The sequence below is a fragment of the Lynx canadensis genome, chromosome B1, assembly GCF_007474595.2.
Source record: "Lynx canadensis isolate LIC74 chromosome B1, mLynCan4.pri.v2, whole genome shotgun sequence".
Lineage (NCBI taxonomy): Eukaryota > Metazoa > Chordata > Mammalia > Carnivora > Felidae > Lynx > Lynx canadensis.
In genome coordinates, this window is record NC_044306.2 from 14,995,159 (window position 1) to 15,005,641 (window position 10,483).

General features: G+C 44.1%; 1 long non-coding RNA gene across 2 annotated transcripts; it reads right to left on the reverse strand.

Moving 5' to 3' along the window:
• Window positions 1-862: 862 nt before the first annotated feature.
• On the reverse strand, window positions 863-9,158 carry LOC115511767. Of its 2 annotated transcripts, XR_003968171.1 has the most exons (4): window positions 9,119-9,158; window positions 8,029-8,185; window positions 2,359-2,722; window positions 863-1,612 (listed from the first exon to the last, which is right to left on the reverse strand). It is a non-coding gene; the product is annotated as an uncharacterized LOC115511767 (long non-coding RNA). The 2 variants fall into 2 exon arrangements; XR_003968169.1 differs by having other exon boundaries at window positions 863-2,722.
• Between the last annotated feature and the right edge of the window lie 1,325 nt (window positions 9,159-10,483).

Below are 10,483 nucleotides of genomic sequence, written 5' to 3' on the forward strand. Positions count from 1 at the left end.
CTTTCTTACCCGACATTGTTCACCTGCCAAAGTCCCCCCAAGTCTACCATCCGCTATATGAAGTAATACATAATTTCATCGAACCAAAAGTCACTTCTTTTGAGCCCTAAGAATTTGCCCATCATTTCCCATTTGGAACCTACAGGAGCTATATTAGCTCTGTCTGAAGATCTCCTGTAGCTCAGTCCTCATGGGTTCTGTCGAGACTATAGTCATTAACAACTTACGGTCTCGTTTCACTGAGATCTCTGTTAAGTGTTTTGTCACAAAAAGCCCACAGGTAAACCTGTATCCCTAGCCTTTGGAAACCAAACTTTAAAAAATATATTGACGTCACTTCTTTGTGTGGTCAACCTGCTAGCCAGACGAGTCCTCTTGTAGGTGGGGGTGTGGTTCTCCTAAAGGGTGTAACATTCCAACTGTTAATCATCCTGGCAAAAAATAAATTCTGGGACAGGAAATAAGGACCTGGGATTGAGATGAAGGGATACAACTTCCTCCTCTCTGAAGCCATGGCTCGGTTTGGGCTGAGTTTGAGGATGGAGGTGCCCCAGGGATTTCTGGCAGTAGGGGTGAGCTGCCCCTGGCCACAAGCCATGAAGACAGCAGGACAGTGGTCTGGTAAGAAACCCCAGCACAGATACTAGTTTATACAATATTTGTAAATTCATTCCAGGGAAATCTATATCAGTATGTATATCATTCTCTCTCTCTCTCTCTCTCACTCACTCTTTCAGCTCTGGGGCAGGGGATATATCTATATCTATATCTATATCTATATCTATATCTATATCTATATCTATATCTATATCTATATATATCTCCCTGGGGATATATATATATACATATATGTGTGTGTGTGTGTATACATATATATTTCATCAACCACATATGTATGTTCCTTCCTTTATCTTTGAAACTTGAGTGAAAACTTGTTAAATGCTATAAGGTTGTCTCAGTGATGCCATGAGGAATTAATGAAAATCCAGGTACATGCAGTTGGTAGGCAGAGTACAGAACAGAGTGGCATCCCCTCCCTCAAGCTGGTAGCAGGAGCAGTCTCCAGAAAAGGCCAGGTGCACCCGGTAGATATGCCACCCTCAGAAGGGTCAATTGCCATGTGACCAGAAGGTCAAGATGGAAGACCCCGAGAGACCTACCCTTGAGTTCAGGTCAGACAAAACCTCGGGAAACAGCCCCCGAGAGACCTACCCTTGAGTTCAAGTCAGACAAAACCTCGGGAAATGGCCATGAATGTCCAGCAAACAACTGTGAAGACAGCCAGTTTCTTGCAATAATACAGCCAGGGGCCATGCCATCAGGATCATCCCTTGGCTAGGTTGTGTCCTGCCAAGGACAACCAGCCAAGGGGGTGAGTTGGGGTTGAAACCCAAGCTGTCCTTCACTTACCGAGCCATGCACACTTGCATGGGGCCGCGTCCACCTGGAGGAAGTCGATGCATGTTTCCAATGTTCAGGAGTGTTGCAGGCACTAGGGCAGCCCAAATGCCACTGTAGTTTGACTTATACGTTCAGAAGTACAGCTCTGGAGTGTTGTTAACAGAATGGAGTTCAAGGCGGGGTGAAGAGGACTCAGGCCCACTTGAAGTTACTGTTGAAACAGGTTTGAGTAGAGAATCGGCATGGGGGCTTGGGCAGTTGGTCAGAGTGGTTGGCATGTCTCCTGTCACAGAAGTGGGAGGGGACATGTATATAGTGCCTTCAGTCAGTATCTGCAGTGCAGGGTGCCTTGGGCGGGCATTCATATCTACATGTCACCGGATCCAGGACAGCTGACCACAGTGAGCATGGGCAGACAGAGGAAGAAGACCTGTGTTGCACTGTGGCAGCCAAGAGGTCTTCATAACCTTATGGAAGACCCGAGAAACGCCTAGACTTCTGTGGGTGGGAGTCAGAGCAATGCAAATCTGTGACTTCTAGTAGGATCTCTATCCCAACTCCTACCACCGTCAGTAGCACAGGCTAGGAATTATGGCTTACATCTAGGGGTCTGTTGGAAGGTTTCATTTATATGCTTGTCTCCCATGAAAACTAGAAGTTCCTTGGGTCAAGGATCATGTTACATTCATACCTGTATCCCCCAAGAATCCCTAATGCCCGATATATAGTAGATGCTCCATCTATGTTTGTTGAAAGGACAAAGGACAGAAAGCTACAGGGTGTGGTCACCGCAGAACTGCGCATGTCGTGTTCCCACCGACTGATTCCTGGCTGCACGCCCGTTTGTGCCGCCCAGTCTGATGCTACCGCAGGGCTCAGGTACTCAGAAAAGGCTAAGATGTGGGAGATCGGCTGTACCACTCTTGACAACCACACTTGAGCACACTCTTGACTCACCAGCTGCCTGAGCTAGCCAGTTCTCTGGCTAGTGAGCTGGGTATGCACAGTCTGCTGAGCTGGGCAAGATGACCAGCAAGAGGAGAGAGGGCACAGAAAACTGAATGTCACAGACTTCACTGTTTCTTCTCTCTTTAAAGATAAGAATGGACTGGGTGCTCTCCTCTCCCAACTCCATGACCAACATGCCAAAAGAGAAGAAATCGTTGGGGGATGTGGTTGGTAGGCTTGGCCACAAACTCCTAGGTTCAGCTACAAGTACCAGGAGACCCAGGCATGAGGTTCATATTTCCATTAAATGTCTTCTCCCCGTTCAGTCAGGAACTGTGAACAAACTTCTCTTTCCCACCTTTGTTCTTGGTGCCTGGGTAAGTGGAGAATTAACATTTAAGTGAGCTGATATAAATGGCTATTAATTTACTTTAGCTGAATTCAACAGGGGTTTATAAGCAGGAGCTATGCACACAACTCAACGCATCAGGGGACTTTTTAAAAAGTCTATGATATCAGAGCCTTCCACTAACTATTCCATTACAAAATTAGAGCAGAGCAACTTTGGGGAAAATATAGAAAAAAGCTAGGCAGGATGTGATCAAGAGTCCCCATGAGTGGCCCAGTCATCGGGAGGTCTGAGAAAGATCACTGTGGGCAGGAAAAGCTCCCTGTGGGCGTAAGCCAGATGGGCAAAGCTGGGTGAGTTCAGGGAGAAGAAGGGAAGGGGGGAAGGCATTTCAAGCAGGTAGAATGGCATGAGCAAAGGCTTGGAGGTGGAATAACTGATACCTCAAAAATATTTCTGGGGCGCCTGGGTGGCGCAGTCGGTTAAGCGTCCGACTTCAGCCAGGTCACGATCTCGCGGTCCGTGAGTTCGAGCCCCGCGTCGGGCTCTGGGCTGATGGCTCGGAGCCTGGAGCCTGTTTCCGATTCTGTGTCTCCCTCTCTCTCTGCCCCTCCCCCATTCATGCTCTGTCTCTCTCTGTCCCAAAAATAAATAAACGTTGAAAAAAAAAAATATTTCTCTTGGGAATAGGGACCAAAGGGAAGTAAGACTGAATGAGTTGGTTGCAAACAGATTAATGCTCCACAAAAGAGTGTGTACTTGACCATATACTCAGGCCAGCATTTGCTAAAATATTCTCACTGGAATCCTAGCCTTGCAATCTTGACCATGAGATAAGAGTTCCAGTCAAGTCAAAATCATAGTCCCAGCTATCTTCCCATTAGGCAGTTCACACTGTGCATTAATATAGTAAGACTGAGTGCAGTCCTGCAGTAAAGAAAGAAATCTGTTCCACTTGGTTGAAAACCCTGTTAAACATGAAAAGATGTTCAACATCATTAGTAAATAGGGAAGTAAAAATTTAAAACATACACCCTATTAGAATGACTTTTTAAAAAAACTGGCAATACTAAGTACTAGTGAGAATGCAGAACAGATGAGACTTTTGTAATCCTGCTGGTCAGGGTGCAAAATGGTACCACAGCTTTGGGAAACAGTTGGGCAATTTTTAAAAATAAAGTCAAATACATACTGTCTTAGCTTGGGCTACCATAAGAAACTTCCATAGGCCAGGTGACTTAAACAACAGAAATGTATTTTCTCACAGTTCTGGGGGCACGGTCGGTTTGTGGTGAAAGCTTTCTTCCTGGCTTGTGGATGGCCACCCTCTCTTTGTCCTCACGTTCAGGCCATATGTACGCTTACCATACAGCCAGAAATCTCGCTCCGAGGTATTGATCCAAGTGGGAAAAAAAAACTTACATTCACAGCAAACTAGGACACAAATGCTCAAAGCATTTCATTCATCATCACCCACAACAGGAAACAGGGCAAATGTCCTCGGAAGGGGACCAGAATATGCCACCCCAAAATATGCCGCTTTGGGGTAAAGATGATTTGGAGCTACAGCCAATTGAGAATCAAAGGATGAAGAAACAGGCCTTCTCAGAGCCTCCCCTATCTGATTAAGAACGGAAACTTCTGAGAAATGAGGGCTGCCGTAAATGCCCTCTCCTGGGGGAGTTTTATGGCCACAAAGCAGATGGAAAGTCGGCACCAAGATGGACCTACACAAACAGCCTTTACTAAATAAACCTTATCTTCCATTAGTTTCCCCATATATTTACCTTCCCACAATTTACCACCCCTAGAAGCTCAAACCCTTTCCATTTGTCTTGTATAGCTCTGCAAATTTATTGCCCTTTTGCTAAAATGGTGGATAAGCTTTAAGGTCTGCCTGCCTCTTTAGGGTTTTAATTTCATTTTTTTTCTAACGTTTATTTATTTTTGAGTGAGTGAGAGAGAGAGAGAGAGAGAGAGAGACAGACAGACAGACTGCGAGTGGGGGAGGGGCAAAGAGAGAGAGACTACAGAATCTGAAGAAGGCTCCAGACTCTGAGCTGTCAGCCTGATGCGGGGCTCGAACCCACGAACCAGGAGATCATGACCTGCGCAGAAGTAGACACCTGACCAACTGAGCCACCCAGGCTCCTGTGGGGTTTTGATTTCTGTGAAGCCCTTCTTATGTACATATGAAATAAACCTTTTTTTTCTCCTGTTAATTTGTCTTTTGTCAGTTCAGTTTGCAGGGCTCCAGCCACTGAACCTCAGAGGGTAGAGGAAAAAGTGTGTTTCCTCCCCTCCACAGTTAATGAATGAATGGGTGAACAAATGGATACATTCATACAAGGGAATACTGCTCCACAGCAAAAAAGAATAAACTACTGACACATGCAGCCATATGGTTGAATGTCAAGTACATTGTATGAAGGGAAAGAAGCCAGACTCAAAAGGCTACATATTGTATAATACCATTCATGTGACATCCTGGAATGGGCAAAACTTGTAAGAGTAGAAAGCTGCCAAGTGGCCACCAAAGTCTGGGAGTAGGGGAAAGGTTTACTAGAAACGGACAAGAGGGAAGTTTTTGGAGTGAAGGAAATATTTTACATCACAGTAGGGGCAATGACTATACAACTGTGCGTTCGTCAAAACTCATAGAGTTGAATGCACCTAAAAGGTTAATTTTACTGCATATAAGTTATGTCACAATCATTTCTTTTAAATGAGGATAAAGGAAAAAATGACACAGAACAAATGCCGAACAAGGGGGGAAATGCCTATTCACATCCCTTGGAACTATGTTTACATGGAACACAATTTGTAATTGGGGTTTGAACTCATAGATGAAGCATTCCGACAGTCACACCAGGATCCCTCATTCATCCCACAAATATTTAGTGAGTTTCTACCCTATGCATTATTCTAGATTCTGGCGCATTTAAGAGCACGAGCAAATTAAAAATAAGAGGCTTAATTCTCCCTGTTGAAAAATAAGGGGAGACGCACTTTCCCCTTCTCCCTGTTCTTTCAGTTTCTTTCTCTGTTCCTTGCACTGCTGTGGGAGAAAATGCAGAGAAGGACATTAGGGAATATAGGGAGTAGGACTTTGTCATTGTTAGTGTGGTGGTCAAAGAAAACCTCAGTGAGAAATTGAAGTATAAGCAAAAACTTATAGCAGATGAGGAAGAAAGCCATGAGGCTATCTAGGGGAAGAATGGCCTGGTCAAAGAGAACAAGTAGATACAAAAGCCCTGAGGAAGGTTGTGCACTTGATCTCTAAATGCTCAAATTTCACTGCCTCCCTTCTTTTGAGAGTTGCTTTCTGCCCATCTGACCCACTTGCCATGCTCACAAAACCAAGAGCCACCCTTTCTCCACCCGCTCCAAATAGGCGAAGGAACCTGGCCCTTGCTTATGTTTATCTGCACTTGACTCTTTTATGGTGATTTGATCTCTTCAGTATCTTCTCTAAAGAGAGCCAATAATCCCACCTGTTCGAAGTCATCCCCATCCCTTCATCCCATATCAAGCAACACGAGATGCTATTTCCCCAATTCTGAGATGCTACTGATTGTAAGATGCTCTATCACTTGAATAGAAGCCTTTCAGTGGAAGAAAGAAAGGAAAGAAGGAAGTAAATAAAGAAGTTAGAAAGAAAGAGAGGAGGGAAAAAGACAGGGAGAGCTTGGGGAGCTAAATTAACTGTATATACTCTTAAATTACTTTAGCGTTCACACATCTGTGCAATTATATGCTGCTATCGTTTTCCTATATACCAGCAATGAACAGGGGAATTTGAAAGTAAAAACCTAACACTGGGGCTCCTGGGTGGCACAGTTGATCGAGCATCTGGCTCTTGATTTTGGCTCAGGTCATGATCTCAGGGTCATGGGATCAAGTTCTATACCAGGTTCCACACTGAGTGTGGAGCCTGCTGGAAATCCTCTCTCTCTCAAATAAAAAAACAAAACCAAAACATAACACTATTTATATTAGCACCCTCCAAAATGAAATAAAAATCTAACAAAATATGTATAAGATCTATATGAGGAAAACTATAAAACTCTGATAAGAGTATTAGAGAAGAATTCAATAAATAATAAATGGGGAGATGTCTTATGTTCACGGATGGAAAGACTCAGTATTTTCAAGATGTCAGTTCTTCCTAACTTGATCTATAAGTTCAATGCAATCCCACTAAAATCCCAGCATGTTATTTTGTGGATACCAATAACCTGATTCTAAAGTTTACGTGGAGAGGCGACACAGACTATCCAGAATAGTCAACACAGTATTGAAGGAGAAAAACAAAGCTGGAAGATTGACACTATCTAATTTCAAGTCTTCCCACAAAGCTGCGGTAATGAAGAGGGTGTGGTATTGGCAAAAGAACAAACAGACCAACGAAACAGAACAGAGAATCCAGAAACAGACTCCCATCAGTATTGTCAACTGATCTTTGACAAGGAGCAAAATGATACAATGGAGAAAAGACATGGTCTTCTCAACCAATGGTGCTGGAACAATGGATGTCCATGTACAAAAAAAAAAACGATTCTAGACACAGACTCTACACCATTCACAATTACCAAAGCTTAACTCTGGCTTCTTTCATAATCAGAGATTAAATATTCTTCCAAATTATTTTGTACCCCCAGTTATTTCATAGCCTGGTGGGGACCGGCTGCTTTTCAGCCATGCTTAAGAGTTTGGCCTCATTAGCACACTTAAGATTGACAATATAGGGGCGCCTGGGTGGCGCAGTCGGTTAAGCATCCGACTTCAGCCAGGTCACGATCTCGCAGTCCGTGAGTTCGATCCCCGCGTCGGGCTCTGGGCTGATGGCTCAGAGCCTGGAGCCTGTTTCCGATTCTGTGTCTCCCTCTCTTTCTGCCCCTCCCCCGCTCATGCTCTGTCTCTCTCTGTCCCAAAAATAAATAAACGTTGAAAAAAAAAATTAAAAAAAAAAAAAAAGATTGACAATATAATTTGAAGGCATCATGGAGAATCCTAGGGGTTTACTGGCGTTTCTTCTTTGGTTAAACTTATAGTTTCGTTTTTCCTTTTTTTTAAGGATAAACGTTAAACAGCTTCTAGTGAAAGTCACTAGAAATTTTCTACAGATTTTGAATTCTGAATAACAGGCTTTTTTTTTTTTAATGATGCATGAAATGTTCACAACAATTCCCCCCAGCTTTGAAAACTTTTTAACTCGCTCTGCGTGATGGGGCCATTTCTTTTTTTTTAATTTTTTTATTTATTTTGACATGTAAGAAAAATAGAGTGAGTCTTAAATTAGAGGAAATACGGCAGTTTTCAAAACTCACAAGGCCTTGAGAATTCTATTGAGCCCACAGAGCTGACACCGTATCCACCAGCTGAAAAGTTGTGCCTTCCTCCACACTTTCTGTAATCCCAACTCCCGCTCCAGCTCCAGCCTTGGAGATAACAGAATTCAAAGCACAGTTTGGAGGGAAAACCAATCTGAAAAGGAAGAAGAAGACAATAGTTAACGTTTATTTTAAACTTCCTGCCTGAAATACCATGAGACTAATTTCTTTCAGATCGGACTTTGTTTCCTGAGGGCTCACAGGCAAATGTGTATTTTCGCGGTTGTGCTAAAATACGAAGGCTCCCTTTTGTACGGCCTTGAACCTCCCTTGAATTAGCTGTTGTTGAAACACCAACTCACATCTGATACAGGAATTAGGACTTAATCCTATAAAAAGTATTTTTTTGCAGTTTTGTGTGCAACATGTATGGTTGTTTTTGTTTGGGGTGTCTTTTGTTTCTTTTTGAATAAAATTATAAAGCAAAAACCTTTTCCTCATGGTTACTAGCTCTCATACAGCAAGGCCCCTCCCTTCATGTTTTAGCACGAAGAGCTTTGCCTTGCTGCCTCTGGAAAAAATCTGGAAATATGTGACATGAACGTCCATGGGAGGGCAAAGCCAAACCAGGCCAAGATGCAGTGTCTGGAAGAAGGAGTCACCTTGCAGGGGCTCAGTGCCTCTCTCAGGGTGAGAATACAGCCTCTTGCTGGTGCCCGCAGCCACGTAGACCGACATAAGAAAAGCAAACAGGACCACACGCCTCTGCCATAGCGGCCCTTTGGTTGCTGGACAGGAAAGAGTAACATCTCTACTGGAGCAGCTAGAAACCCTTTCCTCTCATTTCTGGCCAGGAAATCTTCCACATTCAATGCGAGATATCCCTTACTTTTTCGGGTTGAATTATTTTCTGAGAAAGGGCCTCATTTTGCATCACCCACTGTCTCTGCATGCTGCATTTGGAGGTCCTGGACTTTCCTGGCCACTGTCAAGGCACAGGCTGAGCAGTCCTGCTGGAACCGAATAATGGGGGCACCATTACTGAAAATACAAAAGTTCATGTAGAAAAACAGACATTTGGGGGCACCTGGGTGGTTCAGTCCGGTAAGCCTCCAACTTCAGCTCAGGTCATGATCTCGTGGTCCCGTCAGTGAGTTGAAGCCCCACGTCGGGCTCCGTGCCGACAGCTCAGAGCCTGGAGCTGCTTCGGATTCTGCGCCTCCCTCTGTCTCTGCTCCACCCCTGCTGGCACTCTGTCTCTCTCTGTCTCTCAAAAATGAATAAACGTTAAAAAATTTTTAAAGAGAAAAAAGAAAAACAGACATCTGATCTAAATACAACGTCAGCACTGCTTCACCGTGATACATAAATACATTTTTGGTATCCACTTATGTTAAATAGCCAACTTCGGGGCGCCTGGGTGGCGCAGTCGGTTAAGCGTCCAACTTCAGCCAGGTCACGATCTCGCGGTCCGTGAGTTCGAGCCCCGCGTCGGGCTCTGGGCTGATGGCTCGGAGCCTGGAGCCTGCTTCCGATTCTGTGTCTCCCTCTCTCTCTGCCCCTCCCCCGTTCATGCTCTGTCTCTCTCTGTCCCAAAAATAAATAAACGTTGAAAAAAAAATTAAAAAAAAATAGCCAACTTCAAGTATGATCTTTTTAAAAAATTTTTTCTAATGTTTATTTACTTTTCAGGGAGGGAAAGAGAGAGTACAAGCAGAGAAGGGGCGGGGGGGGGGGGATACAGAATCTGAAGCAGGATCCAGGCTCCCAAGCTGTCAGCACAGAGCTTGATGCGGGGCTCAAACTCACAAACCGCGAGATCATCACCTGAGCTGATGATGTTGGACGCTTAACCGACTGAGCCACCCAGGTGCCCCTACAATCTTCTTAAAATAACCACTAACTTCTGAAATAGATGCTGACAGTCCTTTAGTAGATTTTGTCCACAGGTTTTCTTGTGGCCAGTCCCTGGCTGGATGGTGAATGTCACAAAAATTTACTGTGAATTACATGTTCATCATAACTGCCCCAAGAATCAAAAAGATAGTAATAATTTTTTTCACTAAGCACGTACTTTTTAAAAAAGTATATTGTTCCCCACATTGTTTATTTATCAAACAAACAAAAAAAAAGGAATTACTAAATATCAGAATGAATAGTTGTGGATTCAGACCATACAGCGAACGACAAAACCACTGCGGGAAAAGCATTCGGGGCATTTTGTATTTGTGCTACGGAAGCCACGCTCAGCTTTTGTTTTCTGCACGTATTTCACGTACGACCACCCTGTAGTTTCCCATGTTTGCCACTGAACTTGCTGAGTGGCAATGTGATGCTGCCATCCATCTCACAGGCCACAGCACAGACCGCAGGGCACAGCTGATGGGCACACTGAGTGGTCCGCCTGAGCATGAGCAACAGACCCCCCTTCAGGAGATCTGGAGACTTAAAG